At 37.2% G+C, this 9,200-nt stretch overlaps 1 non-coding gene across 1 annotated transcript; it reads right to left on the bottom strand.

Moving 5' to 3' along the window:
* Positions 1-1,883: 1,883 nt before the first annotated feature.
* Positions 1,884-2,047, bottom strand: LOC116089679. The gene has a single exon (XR_004118436.1). It is a non-coding gene; the product is annotated as a U1 spliceosomal RNA (small nuclear RNA).
* Positions 2,048-9,200: the final 7,153 nt, after the last annotated feature.

Raw genomic sequence — 9,200 nt, 5'->3', positions numbered from 1 at the left:
CTCAGCTCCTTAGACAACTGAGCAGTGTCTGTGATGGATTCCATCTCATGGAGTGGGCCTGAAATCCTATCAAGTATTGGTTCGTTACTCCTACTAGCTTTGTGCCGCTATTGCACTACTACATCTTATATGCAGGAGAGGATGTCTTTCACAAAGAAGACTAGCACTAGTTGATCAAATGAAGGTTTAGCCTAAAAATGTACATACAAGTAACTGTTGAGACTTTGTCTTTACTGTCTACTGTTATGCTAAGTGGTGGCCTGCAAGGCTTAGACTCTTCAGGTAGCCTCTGGGACCCTGCCCCAAGTTAATTCTGATTGGTGAATAAAGATGCCACTGACAGCTAATAGCTGGGCAGAAGAAACATAGGTGGGGTTGAGGTTTGGGGGGCAAGAGGAGGTTGGAGAAAGAGAACCATGAAGAGAGGGAGGAGAAGGAAGAGGTCACCGTGGAAGAAGAAGATTGTGCTGCAGGATGAAGGAGAGCCACCACGGGCTAAGAGCCAGGAGGATGTGATCCAGAGGGCTGCCCAATTGGGTTAGGAACAGCACAGATGGATCATAGTAAATGGTAAGTGATAACTTGGGGTTATTGATAGGAAAGAAGATTTTAACAGCATGGAGGGTAGGCAGCTGCAGAGCTACTGTGCTCCCCAAGGCTATTTAAAAATATAAAGCTATGTGTGTTTTTCATCTGGGAACATAAATAAAAGTCTAAGATGGGGGAAAAAAACCCATACTGGGATTCTTTTAACATTTATTTATTTTCTTTCTTTTTTTTTTTATTTGAACTTTTCTTTATTTACATTTCAAATGTTATTCCCTTTCCTAGTTTCACTTCTGGAAAAAAAAACCCTATTCCCTCCCACCTGCTCCTGCTCACTAACCCACCCTCTCCCACTTCATGGCCCTGGCATTCCCCTATGCTGGGACATCGAGCCTTCACAGGACCAAGGGCCTCTCCTCCCATTGATGACTGACTAGGCCATCCTCTGCTACATATGCAGTTGGAGCCATGAGTCCCACCAGGTGTACTTTTTGGTTGGTGGTTTAGTCCCTGTGAGCTCTGGGGGTACTAGTTAGTTCATATTGTTGTTCCTCCTAAGGGGCTGCAAACCCCTTCAGCTTCTTGGGTCCTTTCTCTAACTCCTCCATTGGGGATCCTGGGCTCAATCCAATAGATGGGTGTGAGCCTCCACTTCTGTATTTGTTGGGCACTGCATGCAGTGATCTTTAATATTTATTCCTACAAGTTACATAGAGCCTGAGTAGGTAGTATTTAGGGATATATACAGATGAACTTATAACTATACACTTGCAGTAAGAATTAGTGTAAAGGAGGGCATGAGTTTGAAGGAAAATAAGAAGAGTTATATAGGAAGGCTTGAAGGAATGCAAAATGTTGTAATTATAACTCTCAAAAAAGCTCCTAGGTTAGATTTTAAATCTTAAACAAAACGGGCCCTGATAAGTCACAATTAAGATGCTGTAACATTTGAACAGATACTTTCGTTCTCAGGGAAGACATATGCTCTCTGTGGTTTGCCAATATGTCAGGCACAAGTCACATCTCATTTTATATGAATTTTATGTATATTGAAAAGTGGAAAAGGAGCAAAATTATAAAATATGAAAATTATAGTACCTGAATATGTTTTTATTTCATTAGGCAAAACATAAAATGTGGCCAGAAAAATTCCAAAAGGTATAGTTGCATAAAACTTTGGAGACTTGAGGTACAAAATGGAGCACATAAATTATATCGATAACCATTTCTTGTGAAATGCCAATTAGGTGACCTCCATACTAAAGATAATAGTTCTTTGGGGAATGGATGTTCAATTATTCTCAATATTAACATTAACACTCTCTTTCTTTTTTTTCCAGGGGAGAGCGTGAATGCAGTCCCCCACTACCACAGATTATGCACTTGAGTTTCCTGCATTTGGGGAAATCGCAGGGGTCAGCACATCCAGAGTGCAATGGATAAGCCTCGCCCTGGGAAAAGCCCCTTTGTGATCATGGGGTCGCCCCTGCCAGGTAAGTGTAACACTCTCTTTCTTTTCTGATTGAAGTAAACAAGGGACATCCTAATACCTGAAAGAAATCATATTTGATGTTACCTTTTCTCTCACTTCCTACAGTCTGCAGATGTGTCATTCCATGTAAAACTCCTCAGGCCTGTAATATACACAGCACTAATTTCAAGTCGAATAACTACCATCCACAGACCATATATGTTTAGCAGCAAGTGTGTGTCCAACCTGCCTCCTGGCTGCATTGGCATCTATTGCACTCGAATGGAGAGATACAAAGCAAGCAATACTAATAAAGCTTAAAAAAAAAAAAAAGAAAGAAGTTTTTTTCCTCCCAGCTTAGCAGCAAACACCTTTAGGGAATGCATCTGCCACTACGCCAGTTTAAAAATGACATAATTCTGTAGCTACTATAGCTCTTCAATCAAATAAAGTCATTAGAAAACAGGTACATTTAACAGCAGGAAAGGTGACTGGTTGTGATTAATAAGTTTATTTCCAATTTCCTTGCTAGAGTGAGAAAATTGCTCATATTCATCTGTGGCTCTTTTCTGGATGTTAATATTAGCAGATGTGATTTTCCTATAGACAGTCACCACTTTATAGACCTTTCATTAAAAAGCCTTCTCCATGGGCAGCTCTGTTCATCTTCCTGTCTTCTGTTTCATTTCCCTCATTTGCCCTCCCTTTCTCCAGCACAGTTTACCATTGTATAATTTCCATGTTTCAGTTTTATGTATCAAAATATCAATGAGGAAATACAATTATGATTCTTAACTGTTTATTAACCTATATTTTTGAACTTACATTTAATTTCATGTTTTTGTATATGTTCTAGATGTAAATGATACTCTGAAAAGAGTGAATATTAAAACTGTGTGCATGAATAAGCTTTAATAAAATTTTGCCAGATGTTTAGAGTATTAATAGTGAATCAATGAACATTTTTTTTTTACTTATAAGCTTCATTGGACAAATAGGGATGATAGTTCTAGAAGGTAAAATTCATGGTACCAGAGTTAGAATACCACTTGAAATTCTTTCAACAGTAAATATAGTCTCAATTAAATTGTTTGGTTTTGGTTCAATGCATCATAAGCTGCCAATAAAAATACTACATACGAAGAATAGGTTCCATCTTTTTTGAGGCATTGGCAAGGGTTCTCAGAGTGCTACCATGCTCTCCAGCACAACAGCATATTGCTAACTCTATTGCTTCCTTCCAAGTTGACAGTAAGACTCTATTTCTAATGACAGCACATATTTATTGCATAGGATATGGAACAACCTAATTGTACTCAATTGGAACATTTGCCTGTAATGCCTAGGGATGATAGTTCTAGAAGGTAAAATTCATGGTACCAGAGGAGAAAATTAATCACATCTATTGAAGGTACTGTCTATGCACATAAAATATTCTAGGTCTGAATAATAAAGCATTCAGCATGATTGTTCACCTCTATTCCCTTTCCAAAAGAAGATACTAGATTTTGAGAAATTCAGGCAAGCCATAAGACATAGGCTTGGTCACTTCATGAAAGAAAACATCTAGCCAGGTTGCCCAACCTTCTGTAATTTGTTAGACCTCAAGAGGAAATCTTTGTTAGTTTCACAGATTTCAATTACATATTTTACTTTCCTACCTACAATTATAATAAGTAGAATTTTGTTTGAACTGATGAGCATAGTTTACATTGCACAGATGCTCTTAACCTCCAGTAGGACATTTATATAATAATAATAATAATAATAATAATAATAATAATAATAATGATGATGATGATAACAAAGAATATCTTAATATTATAAATTTAAATATTTTTAATGTGTTGGTAGGTTTTATTGTTATTGTTTTGCAACTTTGTGCTTGATTTCTTTCTTTCTTTCTTTTTTGTCTTTTTTGTCTAGTGACAGGCTCTCTGAATAAAGCAAAAGATGGCTTGGAATGAGTGAAATTGTGACCTCATCCTGAAAAGGTTCTTAAGGTGACACAAATTAAAATGTATCATCCTCATTGCTATTGTCATTTCTTTATAAATTGAGGTGCTATATTATTCTTATATGTTATGGATTTTATCTAATAACATTAGAGACCTTGGTGATTTACATTATTAGGAAAATATTATTAACTTAGCCAGATTCATCATCCTTTTCTTTCAGGATTGCTTTGGGACATAATGTGAAACTGTGGCAAGAATTTACTTTTATTTTGCATTGTAAAGGAAAAAAATCCCAAATCCCACCATTTTTGTGGCACTTGCCTGCCTTTGTCCGGTTTTCCAGCTCTGTTTATCCAAATCTTATCTGCTCAAACAGACTGTGAGTGCTTGGCAACAGTAAGAACGCTATCTGGTCTGTGTACCTTGGAGCACTACACAGATACATCAAATATCTTTCTAGCGAGATGGTTGTTAAAAGTTCCAAAGAGATGATTTGCCCTGCAGTCTGAGATTGCTAGTTTTTCTGCCTATTTATGTGTTAAGTGGGCCAGTTTTCCAATATTTGAGCTTGTAACTTATGAAATAAATGGGTTTATGCTTTTCAACTTTTCTAGTTTTCATTCCTCCTGGTAGAAAACTTACACAATTATCAAATATTAAGTAAATATATTATTATATGTAGTGACATGTCTTCAATAGAAGACAGAGGCCTATAGATCTTAGTTTATTCAGGTCTTTGTGGTGAATTCCAGGCCAAAGTAATGTAGTAAGCCCATGTGAAAATTTTTCTTCAATATAATATTTTGTATTTCATTTATTATTTAAACCAGTTGTTGCCTTTCAGTGCACATGAGAATCTCCTAAATGTCCATAGTATCAATAAACATAATACATTAAACTCTATTAATTAAAGTGTTACTAAAAAGTTCCTTAAAATATAATAAAGCAACTTTAAAAACCTATATAGTTAAACTCTGTTAATATAATGGATATTCTATTAAATCTTATCTACTGTTAAATATAAACACAAAAGTATACTTTATGTTTATTTGTAAGCTCTTCTCATCTCACAATGTTAAAAACATGACAAAGAAATTGAATATGATACTTTCCTCTATTTCAAAGTAGTAACATAAATGTAGCATTAAACCATTTTTTTGCCTTAGGTCAACATATGTTTAAAAATCTGTGTTATATCAGTCTCTACTTACATGTAATTTTTAGGTATTATATATTATTATTAATATACACTATAATTTTACTGATGTAAAAGATTATAATTTATTTTTAAGTCTATATTGTACAAATACAGTGTTAACATAGCTACCAATCAGAAAGTAAAATGTTGTTTTCTGACTGATTCTTTACAAATACCTGCATTGACCGATTATTGGCATAAAACTTCTACTTGATATAGAAACACACTTTTATCCAAATTGAAAGGTGGAAAAATATCTAAATAAAGAAGTTGAAAGAGAGAAACTTATGCATCACCTAGCATCCAAACTGAAATGAAGGCAGTGAAATGTGGCAGACCTGTCAAGTTCTCAGAGGAAAGAATGACCAACTATCATGGTGTGTGCAGCATTTGAGATGCTCAGCATCGCTGCATATTGTACAGATACAAGTGCTGCACAACAACACAGAATAGAATGAGAGTAGATGGTAGAGACTCATTCTGATCTGGAGAATCATTTATGCTCATTTGTCTTATAATATTACAAAAAGAATGTCTGATTCTGAGATTGGAAATGTTCATTTTCTGTCTTACAGGACTGTTTGCACAATGTCAAATGTTATTATATAAGTACAGTTCTCCTTTCTATGCCTTGTGAATCTCAGTTGCCTGCTCCTTAATGTCAAATAATTAGAAAGATCATTCATAAAATAAATAGAATACTCTAGAAAATGAAAATATAAATATATACAAGTCTGAACTTTCATGCTGTCAAGATGTTATTTTGCTGTAAGGAATATTACTGGGGGAAGTCAAGAAGGAAGCTCAGGAGGTTTTCTTCCGTGGGATGGATCCACGGCAGTCTTCTCTCCCACAGTTTGCTGCGAGTGGGTTTTCGAAGAATGAGGCTGGGGTCTGAGTGAGTATAGATGGACCTTTGAAATATTTTATTTACGGAACTGGGCATACTTTGTGAATTCTGGGTACTAAGAGTCAGCTAGTAAAGAACTTCCAACAAGTGTTGGTGGTGATCAATCCATTCTGACGTCATCTATTTGCACAACTCACTTGACCACTGTGTCAAATGAATCTGCGTGTATATCATACAAAAAAAGAAAGTGACATATTTGTGCATTATCTTAACTTTTACCTAGATAAAAATAAGTAACACATTACTCAGGTAATACTACTCAGGTCAGAGTGATCGTACACATCTTTAATGTCAGCACTAAGGAAGCATTGGGAGAAATCTGAATTTAAGGCTCACCTGGTTGACAAAGCAAGCTCTAGGGCAGCCAGGGTTACACAGAGAAATCCTGTCTTAAAACAGTAAAACAAAATAAAACACACAAAAACTAGAAGTCAAAACTATATCAACGTATTTTCTAGAACCTATACAATAAATTTATTACCACAATAATTTCTTTTTATATTTGAATACTATGTTAAACAACTAGTTAATTTTTAAGTGATTGGAAAAGTACAGGTGCAAATACAATTTTTGTACTGATAAATATTTAATAGAGGTAAATGTTAATATATTGTCTTGCATCCAACGAGGGAATTTCTTCATTGTACATACCACAATAAATTTAGTTTGAAGTTATGATATCAGAACTTCATATGTACAGGGTCATATGAACTTTTAAAAAGGAATTTTAGTATTATTTCTTGAAAGGTATAATGTGGCTTTGGGGCAATCAGACTATGCCACCAGACAGGAGTTGCAAGATTGAGTAATCCCAAACCCTATAAAACTCAGAATTGAGGATGGTAGGCTTGAAGCCAGCTCCCTGTGAAACTACCTGCTGGGGAACACATACCCAAGACACCCCATTGAGAGAACCATGGCAATCAGTCACATGGTATAATGAGGTTTCTAGAAAGTCCCTGGGTGTTCAGCCAATGAGCTTCTCCTTCCTGAGCACTTCTTCCCACAAAAGCTGTTTAATCTCCGATTCATCCTGAGTGAGGTGTATGCATTTACATTCCCTAGCATATAAAGCAGGCTGGACCATCAAGGATCGCCATGGGTGGGGAGAGGGCATGGAGAAGGCCTTCTTGTAAATCTCCCAGAGAAAACCTCTCTCCAAGCCCCTGTGTGCAGTCAGCATTCACTCAGAACCACATTGGAAACTGTCCCACTCCTTTCCTGAGCTTAGCCTTCCTCTCCCTGTCTGGTGGTTGGATGCTCTGAAGGGAAGTGTGGACCAGACACCTCTGTTTCCAACACCCAGTGGATCACTGGTGGCACCTGGGTAGAGGGAAGATTAGGAACCAGAGCAGTTGTTACAGAGTCTAATGTTTTCCTCCTGGGGGGAACATGTACTGAGGACTCCATTATGGACTGCGTTCTGCCTCCCCTGTGAGACAGGCTGGTGCTCCTGGCACTCCAGCAGGTAGCCAGAGAAGCAACTTGACGGTAGCTCTTCTAAAACTTAAAGCATCTCTACTCCTCCTATGAAACGGTGACAGATAAAGGCCAGCATGTGAATATATCACCTGTGATAGGCCAGTTCTCAGGCCAGCAATTACACAAGTGAAACAAAAATAACTGTGATAAATAAAATCTTTCTTATGAATCAGAAATTATTTGACTAGATAGAATGCTAAGTGCTTAAGTTGCCTATTATCCAATAATAACACATTATGTATATGCACTACATTTTCTTTATCAATTTTATGATCAGTTTTATTCTAGTTTCTGGCTAGTACAAATAAATTTGCTATGAACAGAGTTGAGCCGTTGTCCTCATGACAGGATGAAGTGTCCTTCAGGTATTCAGGAGTGGTATAGATAGATTTTGAGGTACATTTGATTCCCAATTTTCTAAGATACCACCATATTGATTTCCCATGCAGGAGTGTTCCCTTTCTTCCACATTCTTGTCAGCACGAGCAGTCTGTTTATGTCTTTGATCTTAGTCATTCTGACAGGTGTAAGATGGAATTTCATAATGCTTTTTGATTTTCATTTCCCTGATGTCTCAGGATGTTCAACATTTAAGTGCCATTAGAGATTCCTCTGCTGGGAATTTTCATTTAGATATGTACACCATTTTTTAAGTGGATCATTTGTTTTGCTGATGTCTTGTTTCTTGGGTTCTTTATATATTTTTGATTCTAACCCTCTCTCGGATATAGAGTGGTTAAAAAAAAAAACCTTTTCCCATTCTGTAATGTCATTCTTATTTTCTCATAGGGAGGGATGATGAGAGCTAAGCCCAAGCTGTGTGAATCCATGGCTTAGCCCAGAGCATTTCTTTCTCTGTTCTAATTACCCTTAGGCTTAGCTCAGGAAGCTTCCAGCCTTTCTAAAATTTAATCTTTCAAGATGGCTGATTCAATTTGCCATCTTTTTTGGCTTCCACCTGAATTGCTCTGTTTGGCCTTGTACTAACTTTGGCAATATGTTGTAATCTATGTTTCCTCATTCTCTGGCTCGTTCTGTCTTCACCTGTGTCTAGCTTGTTCTCTCTGCATCCTGTCTCTGTAAAGGCTTCCACCTGAATTGCTCTGTTTGGCCTTGTACTAACTTTGGCAATATGTTGTAATCTATGGCTCCTCATTCTCTGGCTCATTCTGTCTTCACCTGTGTCTAGCTTGTTCTCTCTGTATCCTGTCCCTGTAAAGTTATCTCTAGTAAAACTGCCATACACACACTCACACACCACACTACACTTTCTCTGTGTGTGTGTGTGTGTGTGTGTGTCTGTCTGTCTGTCTCTCTCTATCCCTCTCTCTTGGATAGCCTCTCTTTCCTGGCCTGCTCCACTGTGAGTTGGGTATATCCCTTCTCTGACACATTCTGTCAAGTCTGATTCATCACTTTGTCTCCCCCTCAATGAGAAGTCCCTTTAAACATGGTTGCTTCCTGCTAGTAACTCACCTTATTGTTAGAGTTAAAGGTGTATGCTAAGGGTACATCTGTATCCCAAACAGATCCCACTGTAATATTGTGGGGAGCCGCAGCTGCCACCATATATATATATATATATTGAACACCTGGTCTCTGGCCAGAGCAGAGAGCATTGAGATAAACAAGCCT

This window comes from Mastomys coucha, unplaced genomic scaffold, assembly GCF_008632895.1.
Source record: "Mastomys coucha isolate ucsf_1 unplaced genomic scaffold, UCSF_Mcou_1 pScaffold14, whole genome shotgun sequence".
Classification (NCBI taxonomy): domain Eukaryota; kingdom Metazoa; phylum Chordata; class Mammalia; order Rodentia; family Muridae; genus Mastomys; species Mastomys coucha.
The sequence above is the reverse complement of the archived record's forward strand: the minus strand, read 5'-3'. Positions and strand labels throughout refer to the sequence as shown.